Consider the following 21,658-nt stretch of genomic DNA (forward strand, 5'->3'; position numbering starts at 1 on the left):
CTAAAGGCTGCTCTCCTGCCGTATGTCATCTGAGTGAACATACCCAGGTGGCTTTGCAGTCTATGATAAATGAATAATTTGGGCCCAGATAATTAGAAAGTGAATTTTCCTGGTTTTAACTGATAAGAAATGTAAGAAAATTGCCTTGTATAAATGTGTAATCCTACTTTGAGATTTTATTATAGACATGATTTTGTAACTTCATATTTTGATTAAGCTCAAATAATAAGCTGCCTATATAATAAATGTTGCTTGCCCCTCTCCGCAAATAATAAAACATCGCTTTGTGGATAAACCTGCTCTCTTCTTTTAGCCTCAGTGTATCTTAGTAGTTGATGTTTGAATTTCATGTTGCTTCAGAAGCTCATCTATTTAGGATATCTCATTTTGAATCAAATTATCTGCTACATGATGAAATGGATCACCTACAAATGGGTGATACATTTGATCACCCATAAAAAGCCACCATTGCTAAATAATGTTTTTGTTATTCAGAAAAAAAGTTAGCTTGAAATGATTAGCTTTATTAAAACTTACTTTATTCAAGTGATATTATATTCTTTGTTAAATTATTTAAAAGTACTAATTTTGTTTACTAAAAATTATTTTTAGGTTATGAAATAAACAGTTTGTGTTACTATCACAAATTAAGCATGCAGATATGCACAAAAGAGATGTTATAGAAAAGATGGAGTTAAAGAAACAGGTAGAGGTCAGTTTATGTCGGTCTCATGAATCAGATAAAGGAGTTTGGACTTGGCACATTCGGTAGGAAGTCGATGGAAGATTTTAAGCAGGAGAATAACACAATCTGATTTATGTTTTAAGAAAAACACTCTGGTTAACATTTGAAGAGTGGATCACAAAGGAGAGCAAGAGTGGGATCCAGGCCAGGGGAGAGGTGCAGTCACGCTGGGGGAAAGACAGTGGTAACCGGGAGTGGTGGCGAAACAGTGGAAATGAAGGGTCATGTTTGGTATCTTATGGTGGGTTGAACTGAGGGTTGGGCTGGCTAGAGAGAGCAAGGTGTCAAAGACAGCTCCTAGGTTTGAGGACTGAGCTATGGCTGGCAGCATTTTCTGAAATGGAGAATAAGAGAGAAGCAGGATGCTTCCCTTGTTATAGGGTTTATTTGTGTGCATGTTTTGGTGAGAGAGTCACTCCTAGAATTTAATCCTACTTTACTTACATTTTGTAATTTTCCAGTTGTGGCCAGTAGACTCTAGGGTGGTCCCCACGATCCTGACTTCCTGGTGCTCACGCTTTGTGTCATCCTTTCCCCTTATGTACTGATACCTGGGATCTGCGATGTATTTCTAACCAGTGGAAAGCAGCAAATGCAACAGAATGTACATGAACACACATTCATGCTTCTATTATGTAACACTGTAACCTATTTTTCTTTGCTAGGAAACTCTCTCTCTCTCATTGGCTTTGGAGAAGTAAGCTATTTATTATGAGCGTGACTTCACTTTCCCTTTTCACTTTCATACATTGGAAAAGGAAATGGCAACCCACTCCAGTGTTCTTGGCTGGAGAATCCCAGGGATGGGGGAGCCTGGTGGGCTGCCGTCTGTGGGGTCGCACAGAGTCAGACATGACTGAAGCGACTTAGCAGCAGCAGCAGCCCATGAAGAGGGCCAGCAACTAAGGGCAGTCTCTGATGTATGATGCAGGGAACTCAAACCAGGGCTCTGTGACAACCTGAAGGGGTGGGATGGGGTGGGTGGTAGGAGGGAGGTTAAAGAGGGAGAAGACATATATATACTTACAGCTGATTCATATTGATGTATGGCAAAAACTCATACAATATTGTAAAGCAATTACCCTCCAATTAAAAACAATAAAAATGGGAATTAAAAAAAAAAGAGCCAGCAAGAAAGAGGCCCTCGATGCAACAACCTGAAATGAATTAAATGGTGCCAGTGACTACATGAGTTTGGAAGCAGATCCTTCCCCAGTCAAACCTCCAATAAGGCAGTAGCCCTGATCAACACCTGACTGTGGCCATTTGATATTCTAAGGCAGCTAAGCTGAGCTCAGACTCCTGACCCACAGAAACTGTGATATGTCACTTTAAGTATACTTGAGGTTATATTGCTAAGCAGAACTAGATAATTAATACATCAATTTTCTTAAACTATTTTCTTAAAAGAAAATATAGTCATAACAGGATTCAGATTTCTCCTGTATATAAATTCCCATTCCTGTTCTGATAATTTTACATTTTACAAATATATAATATTTATAAATGTGTAAGCCTACATACTCTTTCCAAAAGTGTACATGTAAAATGTATTGCAAGTATCTGTCAATTGAACACTTAAGAATTATAAGCTTCAAGGAAACTTGGATAGGTGATGTGATTTGTCCAAGTTCCTACAGCTAGTTTGTGACAAATTCAAGAACAAAACTTCCCACACCGAAATGTGATTTTCACACTCATATAACATATAGGAAAGTCTTGACGATCTTCCACTTTTAAAGTGTATACTATCAAAACCTTTCAAGAACTCCCAAAAGGGAAAAATATTCTCACCTAGAAAGTGACCTGCCATATGTGAACTTTAGCATTATGAAACTCATCAGAGCTGAATCAAATGGCTTTTATTGTATTTGACTCCTTCCTTCACTCTAAATTTTTTAAATAAGAAAGGAGAAAATGGTGTTTAGCTCTTATACTCAGGAGCTTATTAAATACACATGCGGCCATAGGAGATGACGAAGAAAGAAGGAAAGCACAGCCTCCGCTCTCAAAAAGCTGCTAGTTTGAAGTGGCACAGATAAATTCGTATTGGCTTAATAGAAGGCTGTCTGAAAATGTTTCATTTGGCTCTGATAAGAAAGCATCAATGATAATACATGCAAAGTGCCTGGCACAGAGTAAATGTATCTGTTACCTGCTATTACCATACAGAAAGGACAAGGGAGGTGCCCAGAGACAGTGTGTACCAAACTTTAAGCAAGGGATGAAGCAAACCTCACCACCCAATGACTTCGTAATTACTTATAATTTTACTTTCACCATTTGTCATCCTGTTTGATAAAAACCCTGATAAAAAGAGAAAAGAACGTTCAGCAGCATGCTGACAGTAACTGGAAATGATTCATCAGAGGGAACAATTGCCCAACCCTTGCCAGGGGGAGGAAGTGGCAGAAAGGTGCACCAAAGCAAACACTTTTGGATTGACACTAGAATCCTGAGGAATGTTAGTAGGTAAACTTCGGGGTTGAGCAGGCAAAACCTGCTAGTTCTTCAGTTCTTTTTTGGCAGACATTTATTGAGCACCTACTGTGGACCACCCTGGAGAAGGGCATGGCAACCCACTCCAGTATTCTTACGTGGAGAATCCCATGGACAGAGGAGCCTGGCAGGCTACAGTCCATAGGGTCACAGAGTCGGATATGACTGAATTGACTTAGCACTGGCACAGTGGAAGAAACCCTGTACTAGACACTGGGGATGTAAAAATGATTAAGATACAGTCTTTGGCTCCAAAGAAAAGAAGAAGAAATTGTAATGGCATTCTGTGGCCATGGAGCTTCTTATCAGGATGATGAAAATGTTCTACAGGTGATTGTGGTGGTTGCACAACCTTGCAAATATAGTTAAAACCATTGAATGGTACATTTTAAATGAGTGAGCTGTATGGTGTGTGAATTTTATTTCAATGCAACTGCTAAAAGGCACAGTAGATGTTGGACTCCTGAGTGCTCACATGGCCTCAATACTTCACACCTGTGTCCATGCCCTTTGCCACTTGGCCTTTCACTTCCCCTCACTGAAGAGATAGAGTCATTTTCCTACCCATCAAATCTGGGTTCACCTTATGACTTGCTGTTTCTAATAGAATGCAGGGAAATGATTTGGTGCCAGTCCTGAGTCTGGGACTCAGGAACCCTTGCATGTTTCCATTTGACATTTGCTCCATGGCCATTGCCATATGGGCAAGCTTGGACTAGCCTAACAAGAGAGGAAAGACCTGTGGTGCAGAGCAGAGTCGCTTTCATCATCCCAAGTTCATCCTAGATTAGCCAAAGGACAGCCAACTCTCAGACATGAGCCCAGTCATGACCAGAAAAACCACACAGTCAAGTCCTGCCCTTGCGGTCCACCTTCAAACTTACAAACTTGATATTTTTGTTTTAAACCACTGTGTTTTGGGATGGTTTGCAGGGCTTTATATATATATATATATATATATATTTTATAAAAATAGGTAACAGTGGGATACACAGGATTTGATTATCACCCCTGGAACTTGACGGAAGATGATAGAGAAGATAATGAATGAAATTCAGAGCTTCCTAGTTACTTCTTTTCAGAGGAGGGGTGGGAGGGTTAGCATACCTATATTTGATTGTGTGTGCATGTGCACAAAAACACATAAAAATATAAAAATACAGGCCAAAAGTAATACAAGGTGGTTGGAAATTCCACAGTGATGTTTTAAAATAGAGCATATACTGATTACTATCTGGTAGTGATTACACTGAGAATTTTACCTTAATTTTTTTAATATAAAATTTGAGCCAAACAACATCACAAATATGGTATTCATACAAAAATGCATTACCTTGATCAATGCATAATAAAATGTCAGAGTAATCCAAATTGTGGAACATTCTAGTTAAAAAGCGAAACAGAACAGAAAAACCAGCCAATAGCTAGGAAAGTGTCAAGGTCATGAAAGACAAAAAATTTGAGCTCCTTTACAAGATTGGCTTAGATGGCAAAGCATCTGCCTGAATGCGGGAGACTGGGGCTCAATCCCTGGGTCAGGAAGAGCCCCTGGAGAAGGAAATGGCAACCCACTCCAGTACTCTTGCCTGGAAAATCCCATGGACGGAAGAGGCTGGTAGGCTACAGTCCACAGGGTCACAAAGAGTCAGACACGACTGAGCGACTTCACTTTGCTTTATAAAATTGGAAGAAGTAAAAGAGACATGACAATTAAACGGAATTTGGATTCTAGAATGGAAAAGGTACGTTAGTAGAACAGTTAGCAAAGTTTGAATAAGATCATAGATTAGTTAGTAGTAAAAATATTAAATCAATGCTAATTTTAGGTTTCAATAATTGTACTATATAAGTTCTTAATATTTGTAGAAGCTGGGTGAAGGGTTATATGGAAACTCTATGTAATATTTTTGCAATGTTTTTCTAAGTCTAAAATTTGATAAAAATCTTTTTAAATAAAAAAGGCCAAGGGTACTGTGATCACATTTATAATTTTTATTTAAAGAGAGAAGAGTATATACAAACTGTTGGGACTTCCCCGGTGGTGTAGTAGATAAGAATCTGCCTGCCGACACATCGGACACGAGTTCGATCCCTGGTCCTGGAGGATTCCATGTGCCCTGGAACTCGAGAGCCGTGGCTACTGAGCCTGTGGGCTGCAACTACTGAGGCCCAGGCACCTGGAGCCTATGCTCTGCAATAAGAGAGGCCATGGCAATGAGAAGCCTGCACACTGCAACAAAGACCCGTCCCCGCTCCCTGCAACTAGAGAAAGCCTGTGTGCAGCAACAGAGACCAGTGCAGACACACACACACACATACATAGACACACACATACACGTTTTTATAAAAAACTGTTAATACCAGCAAATAATGTGTTGACCCGCCAGGCACTATTCTAGACATTGGTGGTATACTAGTCAACAAGACAGAAAAATCTCTAGACTCTCATGTAAATTGACAGAAATATATGGGATAATTTCAGCTGGTGCTAAATACTATGCAGAAAATAAAACACGGTAAAGGAGTAAAATGGATTGGACAAGCTACTTCAGATTATGTGACTGGGAAAACTCTTCTGGGAAGTGTTATTTGAATGAGACCTGACTGACCCAAGGAACCAGCTCTGTGAAGATATGGGAGGATACTCTAGGCAGGGAAGAACCAGGGCAAATATGACAAATGGCAGGAGAGAGAGGCTTGACGAGGCAGGGTGGAATGTGCCTCAGTCAGACCAGAGTGTAGGCATCACCCGGGAGAGGTAGGCCTGGGTGAACAGTTTGGGTTTTATGTAAAAAAGGAAACAACTGGATCGTTTCAAGATAGGTGGGACACGCGACTGACAGTCTTAAAAAGGTCATTTCATTTTTTGTGAAGAATTAACTGTAGGAGGACGAGCACGGGAGGAGGAGAGCCTGTTAGGAGGCAAATAGGATAGTCTTAGAGAAGGAGGGTGGAGAAGGCAATGGCAGCCCACTCCAGTGCTCTTGCCTGGAAAATCCCATGGACAGAAGAGCCTGACAGGCTGCAGTCCATGCGGTCGCAAAGAGTCAGACACGACTGAGCAACTTCACTTTCACTTTTCACTTTCATGCATTGGAGAAGGAAATGGCAACCCACTCCAGTGTTCTTGCCTGGAGAATCCCAGGGATGGGGAAGCCTGGTGGGCTGCCGTCTGTGGGGTCGCACAGAGTCGGACACGACTGAAGCGACTTAGCAGCAGCAGCAGCAGCAGAGAAGGAGGGTGGTGGCTTGATTAGGGTGGTCGCTGAAGGTGGAAAGCAGTGAATGATTCCAGATACATTGTGTTGAAGGTCGAGCTAAATTTTGCAGATGGATTGAATATGGGAAGTGAAAGGAAGCAAGAAATCTAGGATAATTCCTTGTTTTCTTGTGCAACTTGGGTGGATTTTAGTGCCAATTACCTTGGAAGAGTAATGGAAGAATAGTTTTCTTGGGGAAAAAAAATCAAAAATTCTGTCCTGGATACATTAAGTTTAAGACATTAGACCTTCATCATTTCATGTCTTTGCAATGATTATGGGGGGGGGGGGTGTGTGTGTATGTATGTATGTGTAAGTATATTTATTTTTTTTAGAAGCTTATTACTTTAAAAAAAAATAATGATGTAGGTTTAGGAATGTTCAAAATAATGTTAGACCAACCAGGTACGCCAATTATTCAAATAAAGACTAGGAGCATATCTCACCTGGAAAAGTTACTGAGTTGAGACTAATATATAGGACAGATGATTCCATCCTTAAAACAAGCAGTTATAGAATTTACAAAGAAGAGCAAGTATTAAATTTTTTCCTGAGCATGAACAATGGTGGCATCCAGGGGTGAATGTTTTTACAGTTGTCATCACCCGTATAAATGCAACATCCTTCAAGAGGAAAATAAATGAAGCCATGCACATGTCCTTCAGGTTTAGAAAAAGGATTTCTGACCAAATGTGCTTGTAGAAAGAGATGTCGTGGTAATTTCTTTTTCTTTTCTGTTTTAAAGAAACACAGGGCACCTGGGGACACCAAGTGTTAGTCACACAGTCATGTCCAACCTTGAGACCCCATGGGCCGTAGCCCACCAGGCTCCTCTGTCCATGGGATTCTCTGGGCAAGAATAATGGAGTGGGTTGCCATATCTTTCTCCACGGGATCTTACCATCCCAGGAACCAAACTGGGTTCTCCTGCATTGCAGGCGAATTTTTTACCCTCCAGATTGGAGGGACTGTGGTATTGTGGCCAAGGGGATGGGCTGCTGAGCCCCCAGATCTGTGCTTTAATCCCACCTCCATCACTCACTGGTGGTATAACTGGCAAGTTCCGTGACTTCTCTGTGCCTCAGTCATATCATCTGTAAACCAGGGGGACGGTACGTAGTGGACCCTGTGGTGCCTAACCCTTGCCTTCTGCAGATCCCCCTTCTCAGCTGCTAGGGACTGTTACCCGAAGATGATATTCATCTGGGAGCCCTCTCTGGGCATGGCCCTGGCTGAGGAAATGGTCTCTCCTTAGGTCACACCCCCTTCCCTGGGCAGCCCACATCCAGTGACTGATCAACAAAGATTATCAAGGCCTGAACCTTCGCCCTAATTCAGGGCAGCTGGTAGAGCCTTCCCAGCTCCAGAGCTCCCTATGGGGTGAACTGAGGGCTTCACTAGGTTTCCACCTCAACATCTCACCCTACCCAACCCTGCTTTTTCTCTTCCCTTCCCCAAGAGTGGATCCCAAGACCTCTCCCTGCGAAACATTCTTACAATGTCAATGACCCTCTCTGAGTCTGCTCCCTAAAGAGCCGAGCCTGTGAGGTAAGAGTACCTTCCTCCAACCAGAATTAAAAGAGACATATATACCCCATTGTTCATCACAGCACTGTTTACAATAGCCAGGACATGGAAGCAACCTAGATGTCCATCAGCAGATGAATGGATAAGAAAGCTGTGGTACATATACACAATGGAGTATTACTCAGCCATTAAAAAGAATGCGTTTGAATCAGTTCTAATGAGGTGGATGAAACTGGAGCCTATTATACAGAGTGAAGTAAATCAGAAAGAAAAACACCAATACAGTATATTAATGCATACATATGGAATTTAGAAAGATGGTAATGATGACCCAATATGCCAGACAGCAAAAGAGACACAGATGTAAACAGTCTTCTGGACTCTGTGGGAGAAGGTGAGGGGGAGATGATTTGAGAGAACAGCATTGAAACATGTATATTATCATATGTGAAACAGATCACCAGTCCAGGTTCGATGCATGAGACAGGGTGCTCAGGGCTGGTGCACTGGGATGACCCAGAGGGGTGGGATGGGGAGGGAGGTGGGAGGGGGGTTCAGGATGGGGAACACGTGTACACCCATGGTGGATTCAAGTCAGTGTATGGCAAAACCAATACAATATTGTGAAATAATTAGCCTCCAATTAAAATAAATTCATTTAAAAAATAATAAAAGATATTATAGAAAAAAAAAAAAGAGTACCTTCCTCCTCTTAGGGGAATCCTTAGGAATAAATAAATAACTATAATAAGGCACTTACAAGAGTGTGTGCACACGGTAAGTGGAATATAAGTGTTAGCTATGATTATGGAAATATTTTCTTATGAGATTATCAATACCTATAAAACTACAAATAGTTTTCTCCTTTAGCTATAAAAGTCTCACCACAGTAGTTTGAGTTAATTTTCCATATATTGTATTACATACAAATAAAGTTAAAACTGGCTTTTTTTAGGTGATAAGAGAGGGAAGAAATGTATTTCTGTCCTATTTGCTGCTGCTGGGATCCCTTCACTGGTGATTATCAGGGGGTATCTCTGTTTGCAAACTAACTATAGACACTTTCTCTGTTTATATATTGGGTGTTTTGTTTTTTTTTAATGGAGAAAGGTAGACGTGAATTGTATTTTTTATTAGGCTGTGATTATATACATCTCCTGATAGACTCCTTCCTGACAGGAATTGGCATTTGTAGGGTCTTCTGAGATGAAACAAATGTCTTTAGCTTAGTCCACTCTGCTCAGAACAAACAGCTGTGATAACCAGAGAGAAGGCTGGATATTAAACTCATTTTGTCACTGCATTTTTTTTTTTCTGGTTCATAAGTACTTGATCCTTGTGGACTAAAATAGGGATGGAATTTTCTCATAAAACTGAAGGTTCTAAAAACAAGAATAACCAGAGCACTTCTGTACTTGAAAGCAGTCAATATAAGATCACATAAAGCTAAATTTGAAAAATAAATGTTATTCTAAAACTCAGATTATACATTAAACTTAAACCACAGTCTAACACAGCAAGAGAAAGAATTGGCAAATGCAAGCAGGATGAAAAGTAGAGGATATGGTGGATAAAAATTTATCTTTCTTTTACCTGTAATTCTTCAAAGAGCATTAGCTGTATAACTTGGTTAAAGCCGTGTATGTAACATACACAATAAGTGACTACGTTCTTCTTCTTCCCATTGGAAAGCCTACACTTGTGATTCCACTTCTCCATATGAGTCTAGTATTATTACCTGATACAGAGCCTCCAGCCTGTGAACAGTTTGGGAAATCATCACCAAAATCAATGATCTTCCCTGTCCTGTTCAATGTGAGTTCTGGGCTGTTTCCGTCTTATCTACCTGTATTCATCTGAAGGCTTCTAGCTTACAGGAGACTCCATGCCACTACTCAGGGTAGTGTTCACTCCAGTGGGCACCTCGTTTCTCAGCCACAAGTTGAAGAAATTGGGAGTGGCTGGCATAAAGCTTGAGTTTATCATTGATATCCACCCATCTCACTTTCTCAGCATCATCACCAGCTTCCAGGGACAGAAGATCCATGACCTCCCCTGTTTCATCGTGATAGTTCACAGCCTCTGTATCCATCCATACATTACCTGTGTTCCGGGGATCACCCACTTTGTAGACCACAAAGTGTTCCTGGCTGCATAGTTTGTGCAACTGTTTCTCCAGCTCCTGTGTGTCTGCTCTGGGCTTCTGCGAGGAGTTCACGGCTTCCTCAGCAAACTCTCTCATCAGTGCAGCACTAATCTCTCCTGGACCCACCACTCCCCCGGGATGGCCCGTTCCCCACCGTCCTTCCTTTCGATAGCTACAAACTGCAGGACGTTTATCCCAGAGACAGGATGGGCTACTTTATTTCCCTTGCTGCCCTTTTTCCACCTGGCTAAGATGGGATCTGCAACATGATTGGGGCCCCAGCGCCCCCAAAGCCCTCTACCAACCAGGCCTGTCCCACCTGCAGGGTTTCTAGGGCTACCATGGTCAACCTCGTACCAACTGTTCTGGCTCCTTCTCTCAACAGGCCCATCCTTTCCATTAAATTTGGGAGAGAAGTTTCACCCAAAAGAGGGTCTGCCCACCTTGGTCCCGCCAAGACTGATCCAGAAGTGGACTCGACAGGCTTGCACTCTGGCCGCTCAACCAGCCAGCTCACCTTCTCATTGGAAACCTGGTTTCGCTCCACTCGAGAGCCTGGGTATGGTGACGTCCGGGCTTCTCAGCAGCGCTGTTTGAAACTGACATGATGAAATTCGGAGGAAACCCGTGTGAGGAAAATGGGCTCCAGCCGGCTGAGATGGGGCAGCTGCTGGGTCTGACTGCCGCAGAGGCCAAGGCCACAGAGAGAAGCGCTGGGGCCAAAGCCTTTGCCTGGCAGTGTCCAGCCATCCACCGCCCGGCAGGCTGCGGGGATTTCGGTTGCTCTCAGGTGGGGCGTCAGAATCCTCGATGGCGGGGGTAGGAGAGGGGGGCGGCTCTCCCGTGGAACAGAGCCACTGGGGACGGGAGCCGTGGGGATGGGGGATGGGGGTCCTGGGGGATGGGAGCCCTGAAGGAGGCTCACCACAAACCACGCCCCGCGCTCCCTGGGGAGCACGGTGCTTGCATTTTACATTGAAAGATTTCAGTGTCTGGAAAGGATTCCAAACGGTTGAGAAAGAAAGTGAAAGTTGCTCAGTGGAGTCCGAGTCTTTGCGACACCATGGACTACCACCATGGACTACACGTGTAGTCCATGGAATTCTCCAGGCCAGAATACTAGAGTGGGTAGCCTTTCCCTTCTCCAGGGGAGCTTCCCAACCCAGGGATCAACCCAGGTCTTCCTCATTGCAGGCGGATCCTTTACCGGCTGAACCACAGGGGAAGTCCACCAATACTGGAGTGGGTAGCCTATCCCTTCTCCAGGGCATCTTCCCAACCAAGGAATTCAACCGGGGTCAAACACCACCAACAAAATCAGCACAGAATAACTGGCTTCGCTTGGTAAATTGGCTTAAGGGTACATTTATTAAAAAGTTCACCAAGTGTAGGACCAGAGTCTATTTGGGAAAAATGCATTGGAGGCTGTGGGGCACAAACTTGTATGGGATGCTGGAAAGCCGGGCAAGGGTGCCCTGGAAGGAGAAATCTGTCTTGATGCACCCTGCGTGGTCTGGTGAGAAATTCTTGAGATGCAATGCCTGCAGTGTGGGGGCAGTGGGGGAGGGGGTTGGGGGTGGGGGAGGAAGGTTCCAAATCTCAGGCCCACCTCACTAGTTGCATGGCTTAGGCCAGTTGCATAAGCTTTATGTCCAAAGGAGGAATGGCTCTAGCATGCCAGGAGCTGTCAGACAGAAGGCTGTACTGAGGTCTGGACCATGTGGTATCTGCTCTTAAAGGATTCTGGTTGAAAAGGCAGCATATATATTTAAAAATAGAAGTAACACAGGAAACTCAAACAGGGGTTCTGTCTCAACACAGAGGGGTGGAATGGGGACGGAGATGGGAGGGAAGTTCAAAAGGGAGGGGATATATGTATACCTACGGCTGATTCGTGTTGAGGTTTGACAGAAAACAACAAAATTCTGTAAAGCATTTATCCTTCAATAAAAAAAGAAAGTAACATGGGAAGGCAGTGCACAGTAATCCTTAAGAGTTGAACACAATCAGGTTCAAATCTCAGCGTTCCCTCCTTACGTGGATCTTCTTGGGAAAAGTAACTTAAGTTACATAAGCTGACTTCAGTTTCCTCAAGTGTAAGATGGAAAAAGAATCTGCCTCATAGCATTTTGGTGACAGGTAGGTAGGCTGTTACATGTAAAGCTGTTAGCACAGTAAGTGGCCCATCATGCATACTCAGAAATGCTGGCTGTCATTACTCTACGTATCATTGACTTTTCGACCCTGCACCTTGAAAACTGTAGATTACAACAGGACAGTTGAAACGACCTTGAAAATTGAGAGGCTCACATATGAATTTAGAGTTAAATAAGCTACGATTCTCTGTCTGGAGAAATTCAGGCTGAAAAATAACAGTGTCTAGGTCCTGAAACGGAGAAGGCAATGGCACCCCACTCCAGTACTCCTGCCTGGAAAATCCCATGGATGGAGGAGCCTGGTAGGCTGCAGTCCATGGGTTCGCTAAGAGTTGGACACGACTGAGCGACTTCACTTTCACTTTTCACTTTCATGTACTGGAGAAGGAAATGGCAGCCCACTCCAGTGTTCTTGCCTGGAGAATCTCACGGACGGGGGAGCCTGATGGGCTGCCGTCTCTGGGGTCGCACAGAGTTGGACACGACTGAAGCGACTTAGCAGCAGCAGGTCCTGAAATTATATGAGAAGCGGCAGCACAGGCTAAGTCATTGTATCTAAGATAACAAACCCGCAGGAAAGGTATCCGAAGGTCTGAAACAGTTTTAGAACAAATGGAACACTGTATACTCTAACTGAAACCCAAAGGATATTTAACATTTCCCAAAGTTTGTTCCATGTTACATCACCCCCCATGAAAAAGATGTTCAAGGAATAAATGATTTGACAGTCAAATATGTCTGGGAAATTCTACATATTTTACCGTCCTCCTTTAGGAATTTAGGATTCACAGCGTGCTTTAAAGATCCAGTAAAAACAAAACAAGTCAATCCAACAGTTTAATTCTGTTTCATCCGGTATTTTCCAAACTACCTGACCGGAGAATGCTTCTTTTATGCAATAGTTGGTATTATTTTGAGAACACACTTCCTCAAATTTAGAAAAGTTTCAAAATACCTATGTGTGCTTGGGGGTAGATCTCTAACCCTTTGAAGTTATCACCATCACTATTGAAAGGCAGCTACTGAGCACCCACTCATCATAAGAACTCTAAACTGAATGAGTCAGGTTTCCAAAAGTCTGGAAACCCAGAAATAGCTGGGCTATACTCCCTAGATGGTAAAGAATCTGCCTGCAATGCAGGAGACCCAGGTTCAATTCCTGGGTCTGGAAGATCCCCTGAAGTAGAAAATGGCAACCCACTCCAATATTCTTGCCTGGACAATTCCTTGGACAGAGGAGCCTTGTGGGCTACAGACCAGGGGGTCGCAAAGGGTCAGACACAACTGAGCAATTGAGCACATACACACACATAGAGATCAAAATGGTAAAAAAAAAAAAAAAAAAAAAAAAAGAATTGAAAGCAGAGAAATATGAGACCTGGTCCTCATTCATCATCATCATTGTTGAGGATTTGCTGTGTACACTGTACAAAGTACACTAGAAAAGAAAGACGATCATTTTGGGACAGGTTCCCAGCTGTGTAACTCATGTCTTCGTTATTCTTAAAAATTATATATTTATTTATTTTGGGCTAGGCTGGGTCTTTGTTGCTGGATGAGGGCTCTCTCCAGTTGTAGTGAACGGGGGCTGCTCTTTGCTACGATGCCCAGGCTTCTCACTGCAGTGGCTTCTCTTGCTGGGGGGCACAGGCTCTAGGCACACAGGCTCCGGTAGCTGGAGCACGTGGACTCGGTAGTTGTGGTATGTGGTCTCAGTACTTACGGCTTGTGGGCCCTTAAAAGAGTGTGCAGGATCCAATCGTTGCAGTGCATGGGCCTTCGTTGCTCTGCGGCACGTGGAATCTTCCCAGACAAGGGATGGAACCCGTGTCCTCTGCGTTGGCAGGTGGATTCGTATCCACTGTACCGCTAGGGAAGTCCTTCATGTCTTCTTATGGCTGCATTTTTTTTCAGTCGTGTAATTCCTAGTCTTTGAGGCTCCTGGAAATGTATTAGGAAAACCACTGATATGAAAAACTAAACATTTTGGGAGAAGACACTTGTAAATTCCTTATATTATTATTTCCAGGCATCATAATCTAACTCACAAAAAATAAACGAAGTGCAAGTCTTGGGTCTGGTTCTAGCTTCCCCCATCATAGGCTGTGTAGTTGTACATCCGACACTTGGCTTCCCTGAGTCTTGATTCTTCACTGTAAAAGGAATCACATGGCCTCTGTTATCTACAAAAGTCCTTCTGGCTTTGACATTGTATGATTCCAGGATCTATGAAAATCCCATTATTGGAAGGCCAAGGTCAAATGCTATGAATCAGAAAGACCAGATGTTCAAATATAAACAGCCAGATGCTCAGGGGGCAGTGGCACTTGAGGAAAGCGAGGGAGCAGGGAAGGCCTGGTGTGTCAACCCAAAGCAGAAACTGAGCAGGCCAAAGAAGACTGCAAGGAGCACCTGGGAAGGAACATCCAAACCAGTAATGAGGGGCTTGTTTTGTTTTTAGAATCATCAAAGGGAAGAAGACTTAAATCGGACCATTTGATGCAAACGGTACCCTAAGGGAAGGAAATGAAATACTACAATATAGACCAAAGAAATTATTTGCTGGGAAGCCACTGGGGAGATTCTCTTCCCTAAATTATCTTCTGAGGTGGAAAAACAAGCAGCGCTAGACAGAGAGAATGTTCTGGTCCCAACCCATGAGAAAGCCCTAAAGGAACTCTAGCACCATCAGAGAACAAATCTTTGACCTGTCTCTGTGAACTCTTCCTGGACTAGAGATTGCCTGCGTGAGTCCCATTTTATCAAGAATACTACAGGGACGGGGAGGGCCACGGTGATTACAGGGCCCCAGCAGTGCAAGAATCCCTGATCATCCTTCCATCCTCTCTTTGGGAAGCAGAAATACGTGGTACCCAGCAAACTGGATTCCCGCTGTGATGCTAAGGCTCAACTTCTGAAAGAAACTGGGAAGGAAGGCAGAAAAAAGGATTTCTCCTGTCTTTAATGTGATAATACTCATAACAAAAACACAGTAAAATAACTACCATTTACTAAGTGCTTTCTGTGTACCAGTCTGTGGTATACAGGTTTGTCCAGGTTTGACTGCCCAGTTCTGAATCTTGGTTCAGTCACTTGTCGGCTTCTTAATCTTTGGAAAGTTTCTGAAATCTGTTGGACCTTAGTTTTCTCATCTAGAAATAATAATGGATCTATGTTAAAGGGTCAATATGATACAATTCATTTAAAGAGCTTAGGATAATGCCTGGTCCATAGGCATTATGAACTCAGCAAATATTACCTATGACAACTATTGTTACTAATCATTCTGCATTTATTATTTCACCTAATTCTCAAGCAAACCTGTGCGTTAGGCACATGTGTTGATAATATCACCACTTAACACACTGAGGACATGAGAGTTCATAGAAGTTACCTAAGGCTGCTCAGCTAGTTGCTAGTATAGGTTTCAGAACTGGAAAGTCTTGACAATAATAAACTTGTATTTCATGGATAGTCTAAATGCGTGTTGAATTTGACTTTACATGGCAAAAGTCACCATTTTATTATAACTATTAAAAAACGCATATATATGGAATTTAGAAAGACAGGACTGATGATCATATGTGCAGGCAGCAAAGAAGACACAGATGTAAAGAGGAGACTTTTGGATTCAGTGGGAGAAGGCGAGGGTGGGATGATTTGAGAGAACAGCATTGAAATGTGTACATTACCACATGTAAAATAGATGACCAGTGCAAGCTCGATGCATGAAGCAGGGCACCCAAAGTTGGTTCCCTGGGACAACCCAGAAGGATAGGCTGGGGAGGGAAGTGGGAGGAAGTTTCAGGATGCAGGGGACATATGTATACCTGTGGCTGATTCATGATGATGTATGGCCAAAACCATCACAATACAGTGAAGTGAATGCATGCTAAATCACTTCAGTCGTGTCTGACTCTGTGTGACCCCACGGATGATAGCCCACCAGGCTCCTCTCTCCACGTGATTCTCCTGACAAGAATACTGGAGTGAGTTGCTGTGCCCTTCTCCAGGGGATCTTCCCAACCCAGGGATCGAATCTGCCTCTCTTACACCTCCCGCACTGGCATGTGGGTTCTCTACCACCAGCGCCACCTGGGAAGCCCCATACTGTAAAGCAATTATCCTCAAATTAAATTAATTTTAAAAAAAACCTTGAGTTATATTAAGATGGTTCTGCTAGGTTGACTCTGTAAAAGAGAAGGAGATTGGAGAGAGACAATGAAACCATTTAACAACCTATTGTAGTAATAGCCCTGAGTCATGGGACAGCTCAGACGAGAAAGACAAGTCAGAGATACCCTGATGTGGAAGGGGAGGCCTGAAGAAAAAGAAGAGTCAAAACACACCCATTTTAATCCTAAGGGGCTCAAAGGATGGTGGTGACAGGTGGAAGTCAGGAAGGCAGCTGGCAATGCGTGGTTTACCTTTAGACGGACAGAGCGTGGAACGATGACTGGGAATTCAAGCTTCTGTCACTGACATCTCCGTGCCGCAGGTTCCTCTCCTACAAAACGAGGAGTTGATCTAGAGTTAACCCTTTGGATTCTTTCCAGCTTCCCAGAGGAAGCATGTAAATGAAGTATAGGAAGTGGAGAAAGATATGAGGGCTTAAAGAGTCAGTGAGTGCTCAAGGTATTGGGTCATCAGCCTGGCTTTGATATAAAAGAGGAAAATGAGACAATGATTGACATTTTTAAGATTAAAGAAAGCTGCGCCTTTTAAGAAATGATTTAGGTGGGATAATTAATATGTAGAATGGAGGCTATCTCCAAATTAACCTAATAAATCTAAACTAAAATGTGTAACAATCAAGGTCAAGTAGCCTTTATTGATAGGAGAGATAAGCTTTGGTTTCTATGGTGTGATATGAAGGTGTTAGGGAAGTCCAGCTGCCCCCCAGGTATCGTTCTGACTCTCATAAATACTACCTGGGTTTCTACTATTAAAACCCTTTGGATGCAGTTTGTATCATAAAATGAACATTTATTCCACATTTAGCTGCTGTCATGCTTTCTCTGGTGAATTAGCGTAGCAGGCTGACAACCAGCTAAGGCAAACCAACTGAGGAGACAAAGTTTTTGGAGGCGGCGGCAGAAGGGATCCTCTTGGTGTGTGTGGCATTGCTCACATCAGTCCGTTCAACAATGCATGGACACCTGTTGTCTCAAGCTACATTCTGGAGATGAAAAGGTGAGTAAATTGTGGTTCATCACTTCAGGATGCTTACAGTCCAGAGAGTGGACAGCATGCAGTTCATAGAGCTGGGGAGTTTTGAAAAGCGGGACCAGGGGCTCAGAAAGCAAAGGTGGAGGGACAAAAGAGATTGTCTACTACTACAATTTTGTTGAAGGATTGGACACTCAAATTCAAGGAAGGCTTTTCCTTGATCCCAGTGGGTTCTCCGAAGGAACTACCAAAATTTAAACTGGTAGATTTGAGAGTCTCTAGGCTGAAGAGAGACAGATCACTCCAACTCCTTTAATTCAATGACTCTTTGGCCCTTTGAAGCTTAAATTAGTAAAATCTGATGATATCGACTTGTCAACTGTATTGTTGACTATGAAATATATGTCCCTTGCTAATTTTCATGTCCCTCTCCTCTCCAGGAACTTCACATATAGAGGACTGACTGCACAGTGAGATTGCTGAAGTGGGTAGAAATGTAGAGGGATGTGAGCTAGAAAGATAACTGAGAACTTCTACAGACAGCAGACTAGGGCAACACCACAGCACCACAGATGGCATTCAGCAAGCACCCTGAGACGTACCATCTAGCAACGGAGAGGATCCTCAACCACGGCTTAAAAGATTTGGCGGATCAGTTCTGGCTCTGGTATTTGCTAGTGAATACCTATACGAAAACATTATAATACTCACCTATATTTACTTAAGACAGACTATATGACAGATCCTGTACTTTGTGTCTTACTTGTAAAAACATTTAATTCTTACAACAACCCACTGAGGTAGGTTCTGTCAAGTTTCCTATTTTATAACAGGAGGAACACAGATAAGTTCAAGATCATATTACCTAACATTTGTCAAAAGCATGGATTTGAATACAGGTAGTCGACTCTAATGCCCATGTTTAACTACTTCAGTTACCTAAGTCTTTGAAGGTTCAGTTCACTTAAAAATGGACATGTTGGGTCAGACAATGTCTAGATTGCTTTCTGGCTTTAGAATGTTATGATCCTACTTACATGAATTATATGATATATCTGAGTGGTCTTAGAGTACTGAGCTCTAAAGACAAGTTTCTGAAATCTGACCTTATTTCATGGCCATCTCTTGTGTTTAAGTCAAGTTGGACCATATCGTTCACTGTTCCACCAAGAATGTCCTTCCTCAATCTTCATCTATTGAAATCCTGTCCAGCTTTCAAAAGCCAACTGAAATGCAATCTTCTTCAAATATCCATTTGCAATCTTTGAAGATTTAGAGTGGAGATGTATGAAACTGTTGAGGGTTGAGATCTAGGAAAAATATCTGTGTTATTGAAAGGGAAAGATGTAGGATAAGGAGAAAAAAGGGTGGAGGGAGACACTTGAAGATGAGGAGGGTTAAGAGGACCGTTAGCAGTTTCACTGGTGACTTGCACCACAAAACCCTTTCCTCAGATGGGCAATTATGAAGCCACCAAAGTTCTATTAAGTGGTGCCAAGCAGGTAGGTGTGAGGTTAAGGATTAAATGAGATAACATAGATGAAGTATCCAGCCTAGTGTCTAGAGAGGCAACAATATGATAATTTTCAATTGCATTATCTACAGAGGAACCTGCTCATCTCCTTCAAGCAGAAGAAGGCTACCCTCCTGCCCAGGAAGGAGTAGGGCAGGCAGAGGTGGGAAGAGGCTCAGTGGGAAATAGAGAGGTCAGGAGGAGGTTTATGGGGACACAAGGAGAAAATTATGAGCCAGAGATAGAGAAGTAAGTGAAATAAAGGAGGCATACAGGAGTCACGGTAGAGAAGAGGACAGAAGGAGACGTGGAAGCCAAAGGGCAAAGAGAAAAAGAAAGAATTCTGGGGCTTGGAAAGCAAGCCTGTGCTGCCTGGGTCAGAACCCAGTGCCCACAGGAAGAGTGCTAGAGGTAACCAACTGAGGCACCCAAGTCCGGAGCACTCTCAGAGCCATTCTCTCTTCACTGTTATGATCTGTTATTGGAGAGGTTCTGACCCTGTCCTGTCCCACCTTCAGGGGATTTCTTCCCCTCTGTCTGCTTGGGAATCATCTCCAGCAGTAGTTACACTTCCTTCATGGCTCCAGCTCCCACTGGACAAGCCTTTCAGGGTCCTGGCAGCTTCCTCCCTTAGTCTCTCCAGCCCCAGGGGAGGAGATGCACTCAGCAATTGCTGATATCGGGGTTGCCTCACCTTCTCCTGCTTGTAATTCTAGTTCTTGCAACAACTTTGCAACTAATGTGCACGCATGCTTGCTAGCAAAGTCGCTTCAGTCGTGTCCAGCTCTTTGCAACCCTGTGGGCCTATACCTCACCAGGCCCTTCTGTCCATGGGATTCTCCAGGCAAGAATATTGGAGTGGGTCGCCATGCCCTCCTCCAGGGGATCTTCCCCACCCAGGGATCAAACCCATGTCCTGTACTTCTCCTGCACTGGCAGATGGGTTCTTTACCACTAGCACCACCTGGGAAGCCCCTTTGTAACTAATGCACTGCTTTAAAAGATCACTATTGAAGTACCTGGGGTTCCCAGGTGGGGTTAGTGGTAAAGAACCTGCCTGCCAATGCAGGAGACTGTAAGAGACCCGGGTTTGATCCCTGGGTCGGGAACATTCCCCTGGAGGAAGAAATGACACCCCACTTTGGTATTCTTGCCTGGAAAATCCTGTGGACAGAGGAGCCTGGTGGGCTACAGCCCATAGCGTCGAAAAGAGGCCAACATGACTAAAGTACCTGGCAAAGACTTTACTTTCACTTGGACTCACCCTTGGAGCTCAAAGACAGCTTTCTCGGGGAAAAGAGCACATCTAGTGAGAGAAAGAAATCCAGCCATCCCAAGAGCTGGGAAGAGTCCGGGCCCACTTCTCCAGTGCTTGACTGGAGGACAAATCCACAGCGGCTTTCAGAGTTGAGGGAATCATCTGTAAAACGACTGGGTTTGTGGCCATTCACATCTATTCCCCCATGATTTACTGTGCTCTGATCACCTTGAGCCTCAGCTTAAGGAACACCTCAGTTTATTCCTCCAAGGGTTATTATGTGCCCTGATGAGTACAGAGGGCACCTAGCCAAGGTGTGGTGAGGTGGAGACACAGAGTCAAATTGGGAGCACATTCTGGGTTTTTGGAAGTGTCTGCTTTGTGCAAGATAAGATTTGTGGATGGTCTATCAAGAGACCCTCCTGACAGACTCTTCTGAGTTTTTGTTGTCCCGCAGAGTTGCAGATGCTTAATTTTTTTCTCCAGGCATCATCTCTCCCATCCCCAGAGTTCTGCTATTAATAAAACCAGGTTCCTGTTCTTCAGAATCCACAGCCTAGTGGGGGCACAGAGTGGGCACATGACTGACCCTCAAGTCAGGCTGATGGCAGCCACACAGGAGGATTCTGCACAGGGGTCAGGAGGCTGCAGAGAGGTCAGGAGGCTGCACAGGGATAGACGGTGGACAAGCTGAGCGGATGCTAGCTGGACAGGTCGAGGGGGCCATGAATTTTCTAGCAGAACATAGAGTAGATCAAAATCAATTGTGAAAGGACAGGGGCATCTGAGGGTTTGTAACAAGGGTTTGGGGGGGTGAGGGTTGGGCACTGGAAAAGAGGCTGAAAGGTGGAGGCCCAGCTATAGAGGCTTCGGAAACTAAGGAAATGGGACTTGAGGCTCCAAGAGCCATCTGAGGATCTTGAGCGTCTTTTGGCAAGGTCAGTTCTGGGATGGCTACTTGAATGCTGCCTGGAGGACAGATTTACAACAGAGAAGCTGAGGACAGGCGAAGGAACTGCGATCTCCCAGGGACAGCTCAGACAGGAAGTCTCAGCTTGACCATCGCCAAAGGGGCATATCAACCTTTGAGCTGCTCTTCTCTCCATCAAGGGCAAGCGTCCTCCGTCTTCCATCTGCGTATGAGGGCGAGGGCGGTGGGGAGTGCCCCTTCTACGCTTCTATGGCTGGATGATACGATGACTCCAGCCTCAGAAGTTTCGAATTTCTCCTTGCCAAGGTCGGGCCCCTACAGGTGGGCGCCTGCGAGCCCCGGCCCCACGCGTGTGGGCCCCACGCCCGGCCGCGGCCGCGGCTCGTCCCCTCCAGGCCCGGACGCCGCCGCGGGCCGGGCCGGGCCGGGCGCTCCGGGAGCTGCGCGGCGGCTG

General features: G+C 44.1%; 1 long non-coding RNA gene and 1 pseudogene across 1 annotated transcript; both read right to left on the bottom strand.

The window, feature by feature from the left end:
- Window positions 1–9,922: 9,922 nt before the first annotated feature.
- LOC138070532 (ADP-ribose pyrophosphatase, mitochondrial pseudogene) lies at window positions 9,923–10,927 on the bottom strand (annotated as a pseudogene).
- Window positions 10,928–13,955: 3,028 nt separating this feature from the next.
- On the bottom strand, window positions 13,956–21,435 carry LOC138070569 (uncharacterized). The gene is made up of 4 exons (XR_011144151.1): window positions 21,357–21,435; window positions 16,761–16,840; window positions 14,382–14,486; window positions 13,956–14,274 (listed from the first exon to the last, which is right to left on the bottom strand). It is a non-coding gene; the product is annotated as an uncharacterized lncRNA (long non-coding RNA).
- Between the last annotated feature and the right edge of the window lie 223 nt (window positions 21,436–21,658).

Source organism: Capricornis sumatraensis, chromosome 23 (genome assembly GCF_032405125.1).
Source record: "Capricornis sumatraensis isolate serow.1 chromosome 23, serow.2, whole genome shotgun sequence".
NCBI classification, from domain to species: Eukaryota; Metazoa; Chordata; class Mammalia; order Artiodactyla; family Bovidae; genus Capricornis; species Capricornis sumatraensis.